Raw genomic sequence first — 21,865 nt, 5'->3', positions numbered from 1 at the left:
ATTCTGCTTCCCAGAAAAACAGGAAGGTTTGATAAAGATTAAATTAAATTCAACAAAAATTACTGAATATTAATTATGGGTCAAGCATTCTGCTTGGCAAACTTATTTTAAAGAGCTCATGAAGAGGGCAAATGGAGACATAAATACACACGAAACAAATATGTATTGTCATGGACTTCTTTTTTCATTTAGTACACTTCATTCTATTAATCATTAAAATAGAAAATTAAAAAGAACAAAGCAAGAAGGAGAATTACTGACACATACAACTACAAAGTAAAAATGTAGAGTTGACTTCAGTTCGAATTGACCCAGTGGCACTAAAAAGCAAGTTTCTCTTTCTTAAATACGATCATTCTTATTGCCAGAAGCTCCTTCTCCAAAAGTTCACCCACCCACACTGTGTGATCAAAAAAGGCCTAGAGAGCCTTTGAGTCTCACGTCACCTGTTTCCTAGGCCCTTTGTGGGAAAGAAAAACGTGTTTCATAGAGTGGTCATCAAACAAAGCCTAAGATTTACTCTGTTACTGTGCTCTGTGTCAATCACTGAACAAACAGTTATGGTTAAAGGGATGGGAAATGCTGACCGATCCTTAGAGCCTAGGTTTAGGTAAAATGTCGCAAGCTATTTGACAATGGGGAAACAGGTGTATCACTCATAGGAAACAACCACACTGATGACCAGAGAAAGGTGTGTGTGTGTGTGTGTTAGTGGAAATGACAGGATGTTGTGATGGCGTATAGATCCTACAAAGACAACTGACAAATACTTATTATAGACACTGAATTCAATTTAATGGGCAGCAAAAAGAGAAGGTGGTTTTCTTCATGGGGAGCAAGATAAAATTTCAAGAAGTTGATTTTTCAGTAGTATTATCAAGGGCGAGTAGGATTTCATACTATTATTTTCCATTCAGGTCTGGGAATGAGTCCAAGTAAAAGAAAATGTTTGTAGAACTCTTTTTTTTAAAGACTTTTTTTTAAAGAACACTTTTTTTTTAAAGACTAGCCTTGCAAAATTTGCAACATATGCACTAGAAAAGCCTAGACCTTCGCAGTTTTTAGAAACAAAAGTGTTACTTGACAAAATGCATTAGAAGCACTGCCTTCTATATCTTCTTTTGGAGACTCACATTCAAAGCATTCCAAACAATTTGTATTTTGTGTTTTATTCCTTAATTTCTCTCTTCTCTCCCCAAATAAATTTTGTTCATTTCAATTTAAACCACAGTGCTTTCAAGTCATGGGCCTGGATGTGCCATGTTTAATTTACCAAATGAATATATGATCATTTACATTTTCATAAACTGTGCTTTTGTTTGATGAGGCATGAATGTTTGTCTTGATTCATACGAGCTTTAATTTTCTTTCAAGGAAAAGATGCATCCACATTGCCATTACTGAGGAGAGAAAGATGTGCATTTTTCAGAGAGGGATTGCCAAGTTCCTGCAACGTCTGGACTCTGCCTTAGAATAGGTGGCAGACTCTGTTATAGCTTTACTGAAGCTGGACTGGGGACACTTGTGGGAGAGGTGCAAAGCTCAAAGTACATAGAAAACCCTTTTTCTCTCCTTTGTTTTAAAACCTCTTCCTTGTTCCCACTTGTTTTGCTTCTGTGACTGATTTCTTCCTTTCAATCATTGTTATTATTCTGAACTACACTGAGCTGCCTTAACTACGTGGGGTGTGTGTGCTGGCATGAAGATGACTTCAGATGCATCTTGGTTTCATTAATCTCAGTACAATATTACTAACAAAGGAGGCTTGCAGCAGAGTTCTGGGAAGCTCAGAGCACCACAGAGCATGGCAAATACTTATGAGGAGAGGGGAGGGAGCAGGAAGTTTGAGCTTTTAGGACACTGGAAACTTAGGAACAGTAGGCTGGAGACTGACTGCTGTGTTTCCCAGCTGGTGTGTAATATTGCTAGGATTCCATTTGCTTAAAGAATTAAGAGGATTGGGTGTTTGCAAATATGTCCTTAAACAGAAATGAGTAGATTATTAAGAGAAAGTACATATAAATGGACAGTGGTATGATAAGAAATTGGATATTTTCACACTTCTTGTGTGTGTGTGTGTGTGTGCACGCACTTAGCCTTGCAGGACCTCAATTGTGCCAAAACAAACGAGGCAACACAAAACCAGACTAAGGAATACAATAGAGAAGTATATCCCTCCCAGGTTATCACAGCTGAAATCATTGCACATTTTTATATTGTTTTTTGTTGTTTTTGTCTGAGTACATGATGGAGTGCCTTGGAAAGGAAAGAAATTCCCTAGAGGCTAGCCATAATAAGGATGTGTAAATTTCGTAGTAAGCAAGTATTTGCAGCAACAATTGCAGCATGGACAATTGTTCTAGGAGCATCTGCAGATCTTCATAGCCTAGAGCTCAGGTATAAAGAGCATTGCAATTGAGATACAAATTTACTCCCAAACTTTAAGCTGCCTTGTGTGCTAAATTCATAGTTTTGTTTTCAAAAATTGGAAATTATGTTAGTCAGAGTTCCCAGAAGAACTGAAATGATATGATATAACATGATATAATATAATATGATATTATGTAATATAATATCAGTTCAGTTCAGTCGCTCAGTCATGTTTGACTGTTTGCAACCCCATGGACTGCACCATGCCAGGCTTCCCTGTCCATCACCAACTCCCAGAGCTTGCTCAAATTCATGTCCATTTTGTTGATGATGCCATCCAACCATCTCATTCTCTGTCATCCTCTTCTCCTCCTGCCTTCAATCTTTCCCCTCTTCGGGATCTTTTCTAGTGAGTCAGTTCTTGGTATCTGGTAGCCAAAGTATTGGAGTTTCAGCTTCAGCATCAGCCCTTCCAATGAATATTCAGGACTGATTTCCTTTAAGATGGACTGGTTCAATCTCCTTGCAGTCCAAGGGACTCTCAAGAGTCTTCTCCAACACCACAGTTCAAAAGCAACAAATCTTTGGTGCTCAGCTTTCTTTATGGTCCAACTCTCACATCCATACATGACTACTGGAAAAAACATAGCTTTGACTAGATGAACCTCTGTTGGCAGAGTAATGTCTCTGCTTTTTAATATGCTGTCTAGGTTGCTCATCGGAGAAGGCAATGGCACCCCACTCCAGTACTCTTGCCTGGAAAATCCCATGGATGGAGGAGCCTGGTAGGCTGCAGTCCATGGGGTTGCTAAGAGTTGGACACGACTGAGCGACTTCACTTTCACTTTCACACATTGGAGAAGGAAATGGCAACCCACTCCAGTGTTCTTGCCTGGAGAATCCCAAGGATGGGGGAGCCTGGTGGGCTGCCGTGTATGAGGTCGCACAGAGTCGGACACGACTGAAGCGGCTTAGCAGCAGCAGCAGCTAGGTTGGTCATAGCTTTTCTTCCAAGGAGCAAGCATCTTTTAATTTCATGGCTGCAGTGAAAATCTGCATTGATTTTGGAGCCCAAGAAAATCAAGTCTGTCACTGTTTCCATTGTTTCCCCATCTATTTACCATGAAGTGATGGGACAGTGTGCCATGATTTTCGTTTTTGTATGTCAAGTTTTAAGCCAGCTTTTTCACACTCTTCTTTCATGTTCATCAAGAGGCTCTTTAGTTCTGCTTCGCTTTCTGCTGTAAGGGTGGTGTCATCTGCATATCTCAGGTTATTGATATTTCTCCCGGCAATCTTGATTCCAGCTTGTGCTTCATGCAGCCTGGCATTTCACATGATGTACTCTGCATATAAGTTAAATAAGCAGGGTGACGATATACAGCTTTGATGTACTCCTTTTCCTATTGGAACCAGTCTGACGTAGTGTTGGCCAAAACGTTCATCTGAGTTTTTCTGTAAGATCTTGTGAAAAATCCAAGGGAACTATTTGGCCAATCTAATCTAACATAACATAACCACAAATATAAATATATGGAGAGAGAGATATTTATTTTAAGGAATTGGCTTACACTATTGTGAAGACAAGCAGGTCTGTAATCCTCAAGGCAGGCCAGTAGGCTGACTGTTCAGGCAGAAGTTGATGATATAATCTTAAGTCTTGAGTCTGAGACTCAAGAGACTTAATTCTTTCATCCAAAATTCTTAGGTTTCATCAGGAACCTAAGTATTTTCTCTTACAACCTTCAACTGAGTGGGTGAAGATTATCCACATTATTGGAGTGGTGATGGTGGTAATATGCTTCTCTCAAAGTCCACTGACTTAAATGTTAATCTTATCTAGAAAATATTGTCACAGAAACATCTAGACTGGTATCTGACCCAACAACTGGATACTACAGCCTAATCAGTTGATACATAAAATTATCATAAGAACCAATAGTTGAGATGTGTGTGTATGTGTAACACAGAGAGCTCTTTCCTCCCATACTGTCATTATAAACTATAAATATTAAAGTATATATGTGTGTATGTTTGCAGCTTCCCAGGTGCTGGCGCTAGTAGTAAAGCATCCACCTGCCAATTCAGGGGACATAAGAGATGTGGGTTCGATCCCTGGCTCGGGAAGATCCCCTGGAAGAGGGCACGGCAACCCACTCCAGTGTTCTTGCCTAGAGAATCCCATGGACAGAGGAGCCTGACAGGCTACAGTCCATAGGGTTGCAAAGAGTCTGACAGGACTCAGCAAGAATGCACACATATATTTGAAGAGATGTAACTGTCTGTGTATCTCATATTATGAAACAGATTGTTTTTTAACCCTGACTTCATAACTGAAGCCAAGTATTTTAAAAAAGGAAGCTGCAAAAAAAAAAAAAAAGAAAGAAAGAAAGAAACAAACAAACCTGGGGAAATACTTTCAGGTATGCTTCTAGCTCAATTTGTCAGAGGCATCATTTTTATAAAGGCCCATAGTTAGGCTGTATTCTAATTACTAAATATTGAACTGATATAAGGTAGAATTAAGAGAAAAATTAACCAGGTGCAAACGTTTCCCCTCTGTGGTATATTCTCCATATCTGTAAAATGAAAACAATAATACAAAGTTAGGCACTCAATCTCACAAAACTCTGAAATAGGGAAGGTTGTAGGCACTCATGTGCTTTGAGAAGAGAGAGGCCATAAATATTATAGCTTATTTAAATTTCTTTCATAGTAGACAAACATCCCAAAATTGTTTTCTAATTTATCCTGCCCTAGGGTCAATTTTCGGAGAAGGCAATGGCACCCCACTCCAGTACTCTTGCCTGGAAAATCCCATGGATGGAGGAGCCTGGTGGGCTGCAGTCCATGGGGTGGCTAAGAGTCGGACACCACTGAACGACTTCACTTTCACTGTTCACTTTCATGCATTGGAGGAGGAAACGGCAACCCACTCCAGTGTTCTTGCCTGGAGAATCCCAGGGATGGGGGAGCCTGCTGAGCTGCTGTCTATGGGGTCGCACAGAGTCGGACATGACTGAAGCAACTTAGCAGTTAGCAGCAGCAGCAGGGTCAGTTTAACTAACATGCACCAAATGAGTTGAGAAAGCTTATGACATCATGGAACACGTAGTACCAAAAAAACAAAAAAAATGGGTTGATGATTTTTTCATTTCTATCCATCTAAATTTCAGCAATAATTCAGTATGGTTCAGGTTCTATAGCCACAGCAGTCTGATTTATCCAAATAAAAAACAACCCACTCTGCTCATGTATTACTCTCATTTATCTCCAGTTTGTTTCATTAACTTTGTGAGATTCATTTACAAAAGAAGAGGGTTGAACTGGATGCCAGTGAAGGTCCCTTCTAATTCAGATTCCAGAGCTCTTAGTCATCAAAGTGATATACTTTTAAGTGAAAAGGAAGAATGTCATGCATACTCCCTGCTCAAAGATGCTCTATTGAGTTTGGGAGGAGATAGATGTTAAGAAACAAAATCAGTCTAGTTAACTCAGAACAGGCTGCTTATCCTTTCATTCAGCAGTTACATCCTCTTGGCAAGAAACTAATGAGGAGAGGGATGATCCAGCTTGAGTCTAACCTGCCTGTTCTCTTCTTAACAGGAATGTTATCAGTGTGCTAGCTACCCATTTCCCTTTGTTTTCAGAATAATATAATTGCTTTAACTGTCCTCTTTTGCATTATCACCTTCCCAGGACAAGGCCTTCAACTATTCATTTCCTTGATGAAATAATGTATATGGCTTGATTTCCACCCTTTCTTTCTTACATGTGATAGCCATATAATTTTTTGCTTTGCTTGTTCTTGCCTTCATGTGGTTTTGAAACTTCATAAAAGTAATGCAACTTTGTGAAGCCCTTGTGTTTGAGTGTGTGTGTGTGTGTTGCTCAGTCCTGTTCAACTCTTTGCACCCTTAGCAGACACCTTTACAGCACAAGTACCACAGGAAGAAGAGTTAATTCTGAATACTATCTGGGCACATGGATTTCAGCCTTGGCTTGCCACTCATTGTGAGACTCAGTATAAGATACTTTGTCTCACTGGTTCTCCCATTTCCTTATCCAGGCCAGTTGAGTTCTCTGAGCTCTCAATTTCTTTTGTTCAAAAAGGACTTAATCTTTTACATATCAATCATGTTACAAACAAGTCTACAGGCCCAAATTGGAGTTGCTTATGCCAAGCTCCAGGTCACCAAACTGAGACTTAATCACACTTTCAGTTCTCCTAGAAATGGAATCTCAAACCAGTAAATCGGGTATCACCTGATAGGTACTAGATAGGTAATCAGCCTGAAAGACCTCAAATGTCCCCTAAAGGGAAGTAACATTACACACTCAATCTCCTTCCTTGCCTAGCATAACTCCCTCCTTTCTGGCTATAAAAGTCTAGCATTTTGTACGGCTAAGAGCTCTTTTCTGTCTGCTAGATTGAATGCTGCCTGATTCATGATTCGTTGAATAAAGTCAATAAGATCTTTAAAATTTACTCAGTTGAATTTTAATTTTTAACAGCCTAAATAGAAATATAAATCAAAAGATAATCTAAAGCAACATTCATCTAGACTAAAATTTCTCAGAGAATGGATTTGTAAAGTTCTGCATTTAAATGAACAAAGATATCCTTTGGACTGTGGCAAGAAATATTTTGTCCTGCAAAAGACAGGGCAACTTAGGAAACCTCAACCCATGTTAGGCTTTCCTGGGCTTCTCTCCGCAATCAAATTAGTATGTTGGAGACTCAGTTTTTTAGGAGCAGGTATGGCTTCCAGAGAACAAGGATGGAGAGACTGATTACAAGTGAAAAATGTTTATTTTCTCATTCTGGTTAATACATTTAATATTTATTTTGGGGCACAGAGAAATCTTATGAGAAACTATTCAAAATATTTTAAAAAATTCATTAGGCCAAAAGAAAAAACAACTTAAAAATAGAGTTCCCATATGATTCAGCAATCCTACTCCTGGGCATATATCCAGAAAAGGCAAAGGTGTAATTTGAAAAGATACATGCACCCCGGTGTTCATGGCTGCTGCTGCTGCTGCTGCTGCTAAGTCGCTTCAGTCGTTTCCGACTCTGTGCGACCCCATAGACAGCAGCCCACTAGGCTCCTCTGTCCCTGGGATTCTCCAGGCAGCACTATTTAAATAGCCAAGATATGAAAGTAACTTAAATGCCCACTAACAGATGAATGTGTGTACACACACACACACACACATATATGTGTATGAATATTACTTTGCTATAAAAAGGAAAATAATTTCATTTGCAGCAATGTGGATGGACCTAGTGTAGGCTAAGTCACTTCCGTTATGTTTAAATCTGTGTGACCATATGGACTGCTGTCCTCCAGGCTCCATGAAGTTCTCCAGGCAAGAATACTGGAGTGGGTTGCTGCGTCCCTCTTCCCAACTCAGAGATTGAACCCATGTCTCTTAACTCTAACCTACATTGGCAGGCATGTTCTTTATCCCTAACACCACCTGGATGAACCTATTATCATATTAAGTGAAATCAGACAAAGACAAATATCATATGATATCACTTATATGAGGAATCCCAAAAAAATGATGCAAACACACTTATCTACAAAACAGAAATAGACTTATAGACTCGCACACATAGAAAAGGAACTTACGTACCAAAGGGGAAATTGGGAAGGAAGGATAAATTACAAATTTGAGATTAACAGACGTAGACTACTGTATAAAATAAACAAGGACCTAGGAAACTATATTCAATGTCTTGTAATAACCTATAGTAGTAAAGAATCTGTAAAAGAATATATATATATATATATTTAAAACAGAATCACTTTGTTGTACATCTGAAACATCGTAGTCAACTGTACTTCAATAAAGAAAATATCAAAAGAAAAAAAAATAGACCCCAAAAAACTTCCTTAAACAAAGGACTTCTTTAAATTATTTTTCTGGTGTCTTCTTCATTTTCTCTGTTAGACATAAGTGTATTAAAGGTGAGGTGGGAGTATTGGAGGAACTGGAATAAAGGCTTTTGAAATCTTAATAAAGTCATGGAAGGAAAACTCCATTCCGTTAATGTTGGTAACTTCAGAGAAGTGTGATTACAATGTCCAATAGACATTAATAACTTTTTAAATATTTGGCTGTTTGTTTTATGACAGGAAATGATTACTCTCAAATCCATATTTGTTTTTCTTAAAAATCATATTATTCATCCATTGTTACATATTATTCATCATATTGTTACCGAGAATGCACACATATTAGGCTTGGACTTGGATACCCAGAGTTAATAATAAATAAGCATCAAATGAAACAGTTAACATAAAAGTATTTTATAATTTTAGGTTATAAGAAAAATTAATGGTCTGTGGTCCACAGAAGCAGTCACTGAAAACATTGTATCATAATCCTATTTGTGTGTATGCCTATAAGTCACTCAGTCATGTCTGACTCTTTGTGACCCCATGGACCGTAGCCCACCAGGCTTCTCTGTCTATGGGATTTCCCAGGCAAGATCCCAGGAGTGGGTTTCCTTTTCCTCCTCCAGGTGATCTTCCCGACTGAGGGATGAAACCTGCATCTCTTGCATTGGCAGGTGGATTTTTTACCTCTGCACCAAACTAAACCCAATTAGCTTAGTGATGCTATTCAGCATGGGGCTACCCAGGTGGTGTTTTTGGTAAAGAACCCACCTGCCAATGCACTAGATAACAAAATGTCTTTTTTTAATTTTATTTTATTTTTATACAACTTTTAATAGTTACTTTCTATTTACAGCTATTAAAGTATATTGGCTATACTCTGTGTTTTACCATACATCCTTAAGCCTATCTTATACCCATTGGTTTGTACCTCTCTCCCTCCCACCCCTGTAATGCCACCACGGCAGCTGGTAACCACAAGTTTGTTCTCTATATCTGTAAGGCTGTTTATGTTTCATTTTATTCGCTAGTTTGTTGTACTTTTTAGATTCTGCATAAAAGTGATATCATACTGTATTGCCTTTCTCTTTTTGACTTATTTCACTTAGCATAATGTTCACCAAGTTCATCCAAGTTGCTGCAAATGGAAAAATTTCATTATTATTTATGCTGAGTAGTAATCCATTGTATATATATATATATATATATATATATATATATATAATGTACACATTTCCTTATCCATTCATATATTGATGGACACATATTTGTTTCCATATCTTGGCAATTGTAAATAATGCTTGCTATGAACATTGGGGTGCCAGTATTTTTCAAATTAGTTTTTGTTCTTTTGGGAACAAAAGAACAGGGAATTGCTGGGTCACGTGGTAGTGTTTTCCAAAGCACCACACCAATTCACATTCCCACCAACAATGTACATGGGTTCCCTTTCCTCCACATCCTTGCCAACGCTTGTTATTTGTGTTTTATTTTTATGATAGCCTTCTGATAAGTGTGAGGTGATATCTCATGGTGGTCTTGACCTGCATTTCCCTGATGATTAGTGATGCTGAGCATCTTTTCATGTGTCTGTTGGCCATCTGTATTTCCTCTTTGGAAAAAGTGTCCTTTATTCAACAATTTATTCTTTTTTCTTAAAACATATTTAGTTATTCCAGTAATATTTGGAAGGAGCTGAGATGTGATGCGTTCTCTTTTAGGGATATGATCTACAATGAATAATCCAGATAAGGTACCTGTTCTCTTGGGTCTTATGTTCCAGGAAGGAGACAGGGTCAAGGCAAACATGCAAACAGAACAACTGACAATTTCAGATGGTTGTTGAGTCTAGTGAAGAATGCCAATATGGCAGTGAAGGACCAGGGTGAGCCAGCTTTAGGTGGTATATATGGCATGGAAGAAACTAACCAAATTTACATATAAAATGAACAAAGTAAATCGGATCACATTAAGCTGCCAGGTGACATAGCTTATTTCAAACACAGTGTCATGCTCAAATTACAGACTGCCATCTGTAAATCTCTTGAAAGTTGTTGAAGCCCAGAGCAGGGAAGTAAAAAATATGCTTCGATGGCATATTAAATATTTTGAATTAAAGTTATCTGAGAAGCAGGTGGTGGGAAAAATAATACTAAAAAGAAAAAAACAAAAAACAAAACACTCTGACCCTCCTTTCTTTGCCTGAAAGTTAGAAACAAATCTCCCATGTAAAACCCTCGCTTCTATACCAGGAGGATAGAAAGCATCCTTATAGCAGAGTTAGGGAATTCAAGGACAGGAATGCTGTAAAAAAATACTATTACTTCTTTATTCATCTGCTACCTGAAGCACAAGCACCCCCACCCCTGTTTCATTAAATCTTCATGAATAAATGCTTTTGTCTAAAAATATAAAAGCAGCTTGTCGTGGTCATTTTAGGGGTCCTACTTCTATGAGAACTCAATACACATAAATTCAATTTTTTAAAAAATCTGTCAATCTGTCTTGTGTCAGTTATTAGACCAGCCAGAAGAACTCAGTGGGGTAGTGCAGATGTTTCCCCTTCTCTGACACTTGGTAGGGTCTGCAGGATACTGGCTGGCCCATGCTCACCTACTCCCCTCCCCCAATGCTCCTGGGCCCCCTGACCATGGTCAGCAGACCCTAAGAGTTCTTATACCAAGTCAGCTTCCTGACCTCTGCCTGCCAGGTCAGATAGAAGGAAAAAGTGGCGAGAGTCCTTTTTCATTCTTCTCTCTAAACTTAGATTAACTGGAGAAAATATTTGTGAAATGGGATCCTTGGGTCATAGTGACTCTAGTATTGGGTAAAAAGATCACTCAATTTTTACTGATGCTTTCCTCCCAGAGGTGGTCATTATTTTCCTTTGTTTTTGTGTATGGTGTCTTTTGTCATAGGAGGAAGAACCATAGAAAAGAACAGTAGAGAGAAACCCATTATAAATCTGCTTTATTGACTACGCCAAAGCCTTTGACTGTGTGGGTCACAACAAACTGTGGAAAATTCTTCAAGAGATGGGAATACCAGACCACCGGACCTGCCTCCTGAGAAATCTGTATGCAGGTCAAGAAGCCACAGTTAGAACTGGACATGGAACAACAGACTGGTTCCAAATCAGGAAAGGAGTACGTTAAAGCTGTATATTGTCACGCAGCTTATTTAACTTATATGCAGAATGCATCATGGGAAATGCTAGGCTGGGTGAAGCACAAGATGAAATTAAGATTGATGAGAGAAATATCAATAATCTCAGGTATGCAGATAATGCCACCCTTATGGCAGAAAGTGAAGAGGAACTAAAGAACCTCTTGATGAGAGTGAAAAAGTTGGCTTAAAGCTCAACATTCATAAAACTAAGATCATGGCATCCAGTCTCATCACTTCATGGCAAATAGGTGGGGAGAAAATGGAAAGAGTGAGAGACTTTATTTTTTTGGGCTACACAATCACTGAAGATGGTGATTGCAGCCATGAAATTAAAAGATGCTTGCTCCTTAGGAAAAAAGCTATGACCAACCTAGACAGCATATTAATAAGCAGAGATGTTACTCTGCCAATAAAGGTCTGTGTAGTCAAAGCTATGGTTTTTCCAATAGTTATGTATTGATGTGAGAGTTGGATTATAAAGAAAGCTGAGCTCTGAAGAACTGATGCCTTTGAACTCTGGAGTTGGAGAAGACTCTTGAGAATCCCTTGGACAGCAAGGAGATCCAACCAGTCAATCCTAAAGGAAATCAGTCTGTAATATTCATTGGAAGGACTGGTGCTGAAGCTGAAGCTCTAATACTTTGGCCATGTGATCGGAAGAACTGACTCATTGGAAAAGACCCTGATGCTGGGGAAGATTGAAAGCGAGAGGAGAAGCGGACAATAGAGGTTGAGATGGTTGGATGGCATCACCGATTTGATGAACATGAGTTTGAGTAGGCTCTGGGAGTTCATAGTGGACAGGGAAGCCTGGTGTGCTGGGGTCCATGGGGTCACAAAGAGTCAGACAGGACTGAGCGGCTGAGCTGATCTGATCAATCTGCTATTTGAGCTGGCCTCACAGACAGGTGAGTTCATTCCTCATCAGAGTAAGGCTTGTTTAAACAAGGCTTGTGGGTGTTTCGTGTAAAAACTGAATGGGGTTTTCCTTCTGTCTTGTTCTATATCCTTAGAACTTAGCCTTGTGACAGTGAGAATATGCTCTCTGGTCTCTGCCATCTAAAAGGTGCACTTACTGGGGTGCAGCTGGTGACCAGTTGAGTAAAATGGGGTTCCGAGCAAGAAGTCAAACAGCAGTCTCCTTGTCCAGCCACTCCAGCTCTTAAGGAATTTTGTCATAAGGGTTCCTAGTCCATAAGTAGCCTTTGTAAGATTGAGTAATCTTTCTTATTTATGTATTAGTGCTAGAAAAGTGTCATTCCAGTAGCCTGTCCAGTGTCCCAGATTAGTGGGTCTATAACTAGAGGTGTGACACATTCTCATGGGAAATGGGAGACACCGTTTTCATGACACCATTCTTAGAACCTGTAGCAGCACAGAGTTTTACTCTCGACCTCATGAGGCTACATACCCTCTTGTAAGATACCTCTTGCATCTTTGGATAAGCCATAAAAAAAGGTTCATTGTCTCAGCCCCTATTTGAGAATAATATAAGCTCTTACTTGTCAATAACCAGATGATGGGTCTTTAAAGTTGCATGTGGCGTGCTAGGTCACTTCAGGCATGTACGACTCTTTGTGACCCCATGGACTTTAGCCTGTCAGGCTCCTCTGTCCATGGGATTCTCCAGGCAAGATAACTGGAGTGGGTTGCCATTTCCTTCTCCAGGGGATCTTCCTGACCCAGGGATTGAACCCAGGCCTCATGTATTACAGGCAGATACATTACTATCTGAGCCTCCAGAGAAGCCCCCTTTAAAATTGTCCACTTTCAAAAAAAAATTATTTTGAGAGTCCTCATCATAAACAGCTGTCATAGGTACTTTTGGGAGGGGCTAATTGAAAGGAGAAGACACACACACCTTATATATATCTATATATATCTATATATCTATATCTATATCTGATGGTTAAACTTAGAGAATTCCTTATTAATATGAAAGAACAGAAATTAGACTAAAACCAAAGATCCATTGTAAATGTCCCTTCTTAAAGGGGAAAAAAAAAAAGTCATCTACTTCCTCAGCAATTCCCCAGACCCTCCCACGAGGAGATAAGAAATAGACCCTTGGGGCTAACAGAAACAACTGTCTTTGTCTTGAAAATCTCTAAAAACCAGAAGTCAGATCAGATCAGTCACTCAGTTGTGTCCAACTCTTTGCGAACCCATGAATCGCAGCAGGCCAGGCCTCCCTGTCCATCACCAACTCCCGGAGTTCACTGAGACTCACGTCCATCGAGTCAGTGATGCCATCCAGCCATCTCATCCTCTGTCGTCCCCTTCTCCCCCTGCCTGTCTTTGTCTTGAAAATCTCTAAAAACCAGAAGTACAACCCTAGAAATAAGACAAAGCCCACCTATCTCTACCAATTCCCAAACTCACTAATTCCTCTCAAAATGATTATAGATATTACAAAAGCTTAGGATACTGGAGCAAAATTGTCCTGTTCTTGAGGGGAAATAAAGAAATCTTTGAAAACAGACTTTATGTATGGTTAGGTCTAAGACTGGAATAAATTTAATTAAGTAAGTTTTAATATACAAAGTTAGCTGGTGCAAAATTAATATGCAGTTCATCTCTCTGTTAAAAAAGCAAAGGTTTCTTAGATTACTGATCTGCTCTTAATAGGAAATTGTAAACAAAGATTTTCTTTACCTTTAATGTAATCTGTTTAGAAAAACAAAGATTCAATATTTTGTCTTTAATATGTCTTTGATAACTTAGAAAAAAAATAACTGAGCCTTTTCAATATAAAAGAGTTTACAATTATTTACATTTCTTTATTTTCCCATAAAGCCTTTGCCACTTTGACTAAATGGATAACTATTTTACAGCGACTTATGATTCTTTTGGATTGTTTTAAAAGATTTCTGATATCCTTGACAAACTTCCCCCAAATCAAATTCTAAATGAAGTCTTATGATCTAAAAATATCTTTGGGCTTTTCCAAAGGGCTCCTGGAACACCTCCAAAGATCTGTTTTCTTTCCTTATGAAAGAGAGATTAAATGAATTAGGCTTATTTGGTATGTTAAATTATATGGGAAGTATTGTTAAATAAATGATGGTAAAAATTCTTAGATTATATTGTATAAGTAAGTAAATGTTATTAATATAAATGTTCTAAAGATCATATCAAACTTTTGAAATTTGGATATATCCAAATATAATGTTATCAGTCACAGTTACAGTTATCTTAATATATTGTATGTTACAGTGATAACCAAATATCCTTGTCATTTGTATTGCAGTGAAACAGATATTTAATAATGGACATTTTAAAATCATTTATCATTCACAGTTATTGGTTTTTTTTTAATTTACTTTTTTATTGAAGGATAATTGCTTTACAGAATTTGTTTCCGTGAAACCTCAACATGAATCAGCCATAGGTATACATATGTCCCCTCCCTTTTGAAACTCCCTCCCATCTCCCCCCCCATCCCACCCCTCTAGGTTGATACAGAGCCCTTGTTTGAGTTTCCTGAGCCATACAGCAAATTCCCATTAGCTATCTATTTTACATATGGTAATGTAAGTTTCCATTTTACTCTTTCCATACATCTCTCCCTCTCCTCCCCTCTCCCCATGTCCATAAGTCTATTCTTTATGCCTGTTAGATGCTTTTACGAAAGCTTCTTACAAATGTGTTTTATCTTCAGTGATATTCATGGAAATATGCCTGCAAGAGGGCTAAGCAGCTTCATTCACGTCTGACTGTTTGCAACTCTGTGAACTGTAGCTGCCAGGCTCCTCTGTCCATGAGATTCTCCAGGCAAGAATATCAGAGTGGTTTGCCATGCCGTCCTCAGGGGATCCTCCTGACCCCAGCGATCAAACCTGAGTCTCTTACATCTCCTGCATTGGCCGGTGGTTCCTTACCACTAGCATCACCTGGTAAGCCCCTCATGGAATCAATAAAACCACTTGGACAAATAGCTTTATGGGATTCCCAGCAGCCTAACCATGTGAGTAAGGAAGGTCCCTTCCCCAAAAGGCAAGGAACGTCAGAACATTTGAGGGACCTCAAGAAGAATTCACACAAAAATATTTGTTAGGCCAGCCAAGAGAATTCAAGAGGGGTAGAGGAAAATTTCTTCACTCCAACAGTGTTGTTCAGTTGCTCAGTCATACCTGACTGTGACCCATAGACTGCAACACGCCAGGCTTCCCTGTCCTTCATTATCACACATTAATAATATATATTGATTCATTATTTTCTATTGTAAGGAAGAAAACCTGAAGTTCATCATTTTCTTGCAGGATTTTTATGAAAAAAAAATTAGTTGAGAGATTGAGGGAAAAGGCAACTATATAGTTTTCTTAATCGGGAAAAACACAGGTTTGTGATACTAGAGATCTGGTTTCAGGCCTGCTTCTTTCCTAATTGTGATCTTGGGAAACCTTGTTTTCTGCATCTGTACAACACAAGTATATGAAAAGGTGACCTCTATTATTCCTTGCTTCCACTGGATGTATGAATCTGAATATAAACAAATACTTGTTCTGTTTAAATTGTTTTTCCTTGAAGACAGTTAATCCTATATTTAAAAAGCAATTAAGTCAAAAGCAAAGACAGGATTAAAGTGAACTCAAGGACTGTAAGGAAATATACCCTTGGTAAAATAGATATAAAGCTTTCTTTAAAATTGTTTATGACTGAGTTGCCTAATCTAGGGAGAAAACCAAGGGGACTCTCATGTCAAATACATGTGATTAAAATCCTACAATCACTAATTAGCTGTGTAACATTATGCAGGTTTTTCTCCTTTTAAAATCTACTTTCAGCATCATTTTTCTCATTTATGAAATAGATACTAGAAATAAATGAAAAATTTTCAATATACCCAGCCAAAGAAGGCATCCAGTAAATGCTAAGCTCAAGTACCTCACTTAGCAGCAACTGAAACTGCGTTTTTCCCCCAGCACGTTTCAGTGAGGATAGTAAAGGGATCTCTCTTATATTACTCTAAACCCAGAAATAGCTACAATTGGACCCAAGAACAATTTTAATAAATGCCTGAAAGAGGATACCTAGTAGACTCCTCTAAATTTCAGTTGGACTTAAGTAACAGATTTTTCAAAGGGATTAGTTTTTAAATAACCTATACAATACTGATTCATTTACTACTCTTGTTTTCAAGAAAATTCCTACTGTGATAAATGAGCAGAAATGTTATGCATACATCTTTCATATACTTGTTCTTTTTATTATGTTCCTTTATTTGGTATACTTTTGCTTACTTAGTCTTTTTTCTGTTTTACCTATTTTGAAAAGGTAAGGTATTGGATGAGCCCTAAATAGGGATAAAATATGAGGTCTTTAAAATCAGATATTTGAAAGAGATAGTTAAGTGGCTATCTGAATGACTTGCAAACATTAACTTCTTCATCTTACTTACTACCTTGTGGTGGTGGTGGTTTAGTCATTAAGTCCTGTCCAGCTCTTGCGACCCCGTGAACTGCAGCCCGCCAGGCTCCTCTGTCCATGGGATTCCCCAGGCAAGAAACCAGAGCAGGCTGCATTTCCCACTACCTTGTAGGAATGTAGGAAAAATATAATGAAATAATGTACATGAAAGTATGTATACATTTGTTATACCAAATAAATGACTAATTACTACTATAAAAACAATGACATCAGTTCTGTCATCTGTAGTATTGAACACTTGGTTCATTGGAAAAATAAATTTCACTTGGTGGCTTAATGATAATTATATAGAATTTTAACTCAAGAACAGTATTCTGTGACTGAAAAATCTGTTTTCTATAAATACCAAAGTAGATCCAGGAGTTTTCACATGGATTAAGCACAGCGAAAAAAAAAAAAAAAATCTATTACTGCTGCTGCTGCTAAGTCGCTTCAGTTGTGTCCAACTCTGTGAGACCCCACAGACAGCAGCCCACCAGGCTCCCCCATCCCTGGGATTCTCCAGGCAAGAATACTGGAGTGGGTTGCCATTTCCTTCTCCAGTGCATGAAAGTGAAAAGTGAAAGTGAAGTCGCTCAGTCGTGTCCGACTCTTAGCGACCTCACAGACTGCAGCCTACCAGGCTCCTCCGTCCATGGGATTTTCCAGGCAAGAGTACTGGAGTGGGGTGCCATTGCCTTCTATTACTACCCAGGCTAAATGAAGAATCCTAGGCCAGTAGTACAGCCAAAACAACAGATAGCATTTTAGTACTTCTAGATTCAGCAGCAGAAGATTAATTTTCTATTATAGTAAGAGGCATTATTAATCCTTTAAAACACATTCTAATGAGTTTTCAGAGAGGGTGTAAGACGTTGAAGGAGATCATTTCTCCTATCTATTAATGAAAAATACTCTCTGCTGTATCAGTAAACAAGGCATGAAGCAGCCATCAAGCCACGGCATCCACCCCCTACCCCAGGGTGAGCCCCAAGGGAATGCAGGATGGGGACAAAATGGGCTGTCCACTAACAAGCCCTCGACAACTGCAGCCACCCTGCAGGGGTGAGGGAACTCAGGATGCAAAAGAAAAGGATGCAGGCCCTAGATAGCTAAGGTGAATATCAAAAGAATGATTTCAATGACTCTTACATATTCTGATGCACAGTTCAGTTCAGTTCAGTTGCTCAGTCGTGTCCGACTTTTTGCAACCCCATGAATTGCAGCACGCCAGGCCTCCCTGTCCATCACCAACTCCCGGAGTTCACTCAGACTCATGTCCATCGAGTCAGTGATGCCATCCAGCCATCTCATCCTCTGTCATCCCCTTCTCCTCCTGCCCCCAACCCCTCCCAGAATCAGAGTCTTTTCCAATGAGTCAACTCTTCGCATGAGGTGGCTAAAGTACTGGAGTTTCAGCTTTAGCATCATTCCTTCCAAAGAAATCCCAGGGCTGATCTCCTTCAGAATGGACTGGTTGGATCTCCATGCAGTCCAAGGGACTCTCAAGAGTCTTCTCCAACACCACAGTTCAAAAGCATCAATTCTTCAGTGCTCAGCTTTCTTCACAGTCCAACTCTCACATCCATACATGACCACAAGAAAAATCATAGCCTTGACTAGACAGACCTTTGTTGGCAAAGTAATGTCTCTGCTTTTGAATATCCAATACACAGAAGAGTGCTAAATTCTTGAACTTGAGATGTCTGATTTTCTTTAATTAACAATAATCTTTTGAAATTTAGACAACCCTCTCTTTGTGGTTAAAAACTCCTATATATACTGACTCTTGCTTTACCTCTTCAGAGCAGTCACTCAGAGCTATCTGAGAATCTGTCTCCCCAACATTAAGTCCTAAAAAAATCCAAAGAATATAATCCTCCACTTCTAGATTGTATATATGTTTTTAGCTGACATAACCTAACTATCAGAAAAAAAAAAAAGTAACAGTAAGCTAAAAATACTGAAATAAAGTAAATTACAGTTTCTAAAAAACCACCAGAGTAGCTGAGGGAACAAAAAGCCCAAGTAAACTAAATTTCATAAAGAGACAATATGTAGGTGAGAAAGATCCACATCTGGTTTCATTCCTAATAAAATGGCAGAAAAAGAGTAAAGGTACCATAAATGGGGGTAAAGAGAAAAAGATCAACATTAAAAAAAAAAAAAACATAAAAAAAACTTTCAATGTCTCTGTTGGGTTGTCATGATGTCTTACAATTCAAAAGAGTCAAATTCACAGAAAAAGTCTCTGTTCACCTGAACTTCTTTCCCCTGGGTCCTTGGGTGTCTATACAATCCCAGAATACCCATGGCTGGGCATAGGTAAATCCTTTCCATTTGGGCTGGCCCTTCTTGTGCCCAAAGCAGTGAACTGTAGAGCCTGGGATTAGGGCATGAAAGATGAGAAAGAATCTTGGGGAATTTTAGGCATTATTTCATTCTTGGCATCAACTCATGGAAGATGGGGGACAATGATGGAAGGAGAAGAAAAATCTCCTGTGGTGATGAAATTAGAAAAAGGATGAAGAGGGAAAACAATTCCTCAGAGGCTGAAAATATCTGTGACCATAGTAAAAAATAAATAAACAAAAACAGAGAGAGAGAGGAAACTCTTCTGAGGTAAGGAAACATGTTAATGGGCTAAAGTAGAGAGCTCCCAAGTCTTGCTGTAAAGGGGCAAGATAATGTGACCCATGATTTAGAAAACAAAATCAATAGAAGCAACCACCATGAGTTAGGCAAGCAATTATGGTCAAGCAAGAAAATCACACATCAGAAACTCAAGTATTCTGAATAAAAGTGGATAAACATAAGGAAGATTGAAATAGCTGTTAACTGATTGCAAAAAGAAACAAATGGAAGAAAAAAGGCAAAATTATCTTTAAAATAAAGAATGACTTAAAAGGAAACCAAGGGAGAGCATATTCTACCAAAAGGGGCATTGATGCTAGGAATTAGAAGAAACCCAAATAAATGAAATCAAAATAAGAAGTAGGTAAAAATTATAGTTACTGTAATTGATTATAGAAGATAGGCAATGGATAGTCAATATACATATTACATGATTCTTTGAAGAGAAAAAACCATAATAACATAAACATAACTAACATTTAGAACCAAAATCTAAGAAACTCCAGAAATTAAAAAAAAAAAAAAAAAAAAAAACAGTTCATTATTAAAAGAGAAGCAACTGGCCCTAAAATGTTAAAAAGAAAATGCTTACCTCATAGTAAGTATTACAGAAACTAAAACAGTAGTGAAAAGCTATGTCATACCCATCAATTTGGCAAAAATTTATGTTTGACAATATCTCTATTGGAAAGACTAGAAAGAGATGTTCTCATATATCTGGTCTGAGTACAAAATGTACACATATGATGTTTGAAAACTTCCCAATATCTCAAAAAATTTTGTTCTCTTATTCAATAATCTCATTTCTAGGAATCTCTACTAAAGATACATCTTCAGAAATAAAATAGCACAAGATTATTCACTGTAGCATTATTTCTAATGGTAAGATATTTTAAACAACTTCAATGTCCATTCACAGGGGACAGAAAAGCAATGGAATATTATAACATCCTAAAAAATAGACACACAAATATGGAAATGAATCAAGGGGGTTTTCTGTATCCTGTTTTGTAGTGATGTCCAAGAAAAAGAGGACTTCCCAGGTGGCACAGTGATAAAAAGAATCTGCCTGCCACTGCAGGAGACACAGAGACCTGGGTTTGATCCCTGGGTGGGGAAGATCCTCTGGATTAGGAAATGGCACCCTACTCCAGTGGCCTGCCTGGGAAATTCCATGGACAGAAGAGCCTGGGGGGCTACAGTCTATGGGGTGGCAAAGAGTCAGAAATGGCTGAGTGACTGAATGTGTGTGCATATATTCAGTGTGGCAAAAGGGGTCAGAGAGTGGCATGCAAATAACAAAATTTACTTACCAGGCCTACTGTTAACAGACTACTGACTATATTAGACTATATTAACTGTAGGGCAATGCCAAAGAAAGTTCAAACTCTGTACAGTTGTGCTCATTTCACATGCTAGCAAGGTCATGCTCAAAATCCCTCAAGCTAGGCTTCATTGTATGTGTATCAGGAACTTGCAGATGTACAAGCTGGATTTAGAAAAGGCAGAGGAACCAGAGATCAAATTGCCAACATCCTCTGAATCTTCGAAAAAGCAATAGAGTTCCAGAAAAAAACATCTATTTCTCCTTTATTTATTATGCTAGAGCCTTTGACTGAGAAGGCAATGGCAACCCACTCCAGTACTCTTGCCTGGAAAATCCCATGGACAGGGGAACCTGGTAGGCTACAGTCCATGGGGTCGCTAAGGGTCGGGCATGACTGAGCAACTTTACTTTCACTTTTCACTTTCATGCATTGGAGAAGGAAATGGCAACCCACTCCAGTATTCGTGCCTGGAGAATCCCAGGGACAGAGGAGCCTAGTGGGCTGCCGTCCATGGGGTCTCACAGAGTCGGACACGACTGAAGTGACTTAGCAGCAGCAGCAGCAGCAGAGCCTTTGACTGTGTGGATAATAAACTGTGGAAAATTCTTCAAGAAATGGAAATACCAGACCACCTGACCTGCTTCCTGAGTAATCTGCATACAGGTCAAGAATAAACAGAACTGAACATGGAACAATGGACTGGTTCAAAATTAGGAAAGGAATATGTCAAGGCTGTGTATTGTCACCTTGCTTATATAACTTACATGCAGAGTATATCACACAAAATGCCGGGTTGGATGAATCACAAGCTGAAATAAGATTTTCTGGAGAAATATCAACAACCTCAGATATGTAGATCAGTTCAGTTCAGTTCAGTCACTCAGTCATGTCCGACTCTTTGCAACCCCATGAATCACAGCACGCCAGGCCTCCCTGTCCATCACCAACTCCCAGAGTTCGCTCAAACTCATGTCCATCGAGTCAGTGATGCCATCTAGCCATCTCATCCTCTGTCGTCCCCTTCTCCTCCTGCCCCCAATCCCTCCC

At 38.8% G+C, this 21,865-nt stretch overlaps 2 long non-coding RNA genes across 2 annotated transcripts in view; both read right to left on the bottom strand.

Moving 5' to 3' along the window:
- LOC123327555 overlaps nucleotides 1-21,865 on the bottom strand; it is a 1,360,034-nt gene that overhangs the window by 56,989 nt on the left and 1,281,180 nt on the right. The gene's annotated exons all lie outside the window — the stretch shown is intronic.
- LOC123465000 overlaps nucleotides 1-21,865 on the bottom strand; it is a 46,235-nt gene that overhangs the window by 4,886 nt on the left and 19,484 nt on the right. The gene's annotated exons all lie outside the window — the stretch shown is intronic.

Source organism: Bubalus bubalis, chromosome 16 (genome assembly GCF_019923935.1).
Source record: "Bubalus bubalis isolate 160015118507 breed Murrah chromosome 16, NDDB_SH_1, whole genome shotgun sequence".
NCBI classification, from domain to species: domain Eukaryota; kingdom Metazoa; phylum Chordata; class Mammalia; order Artiodactyla; family Bovidae; genus Bubalus; species Bubalus bubalis.
Note: the sequence above shows the minus strand (reverse complement) of the source record. Positions and strands in the feature narration are given on the sequence as shown.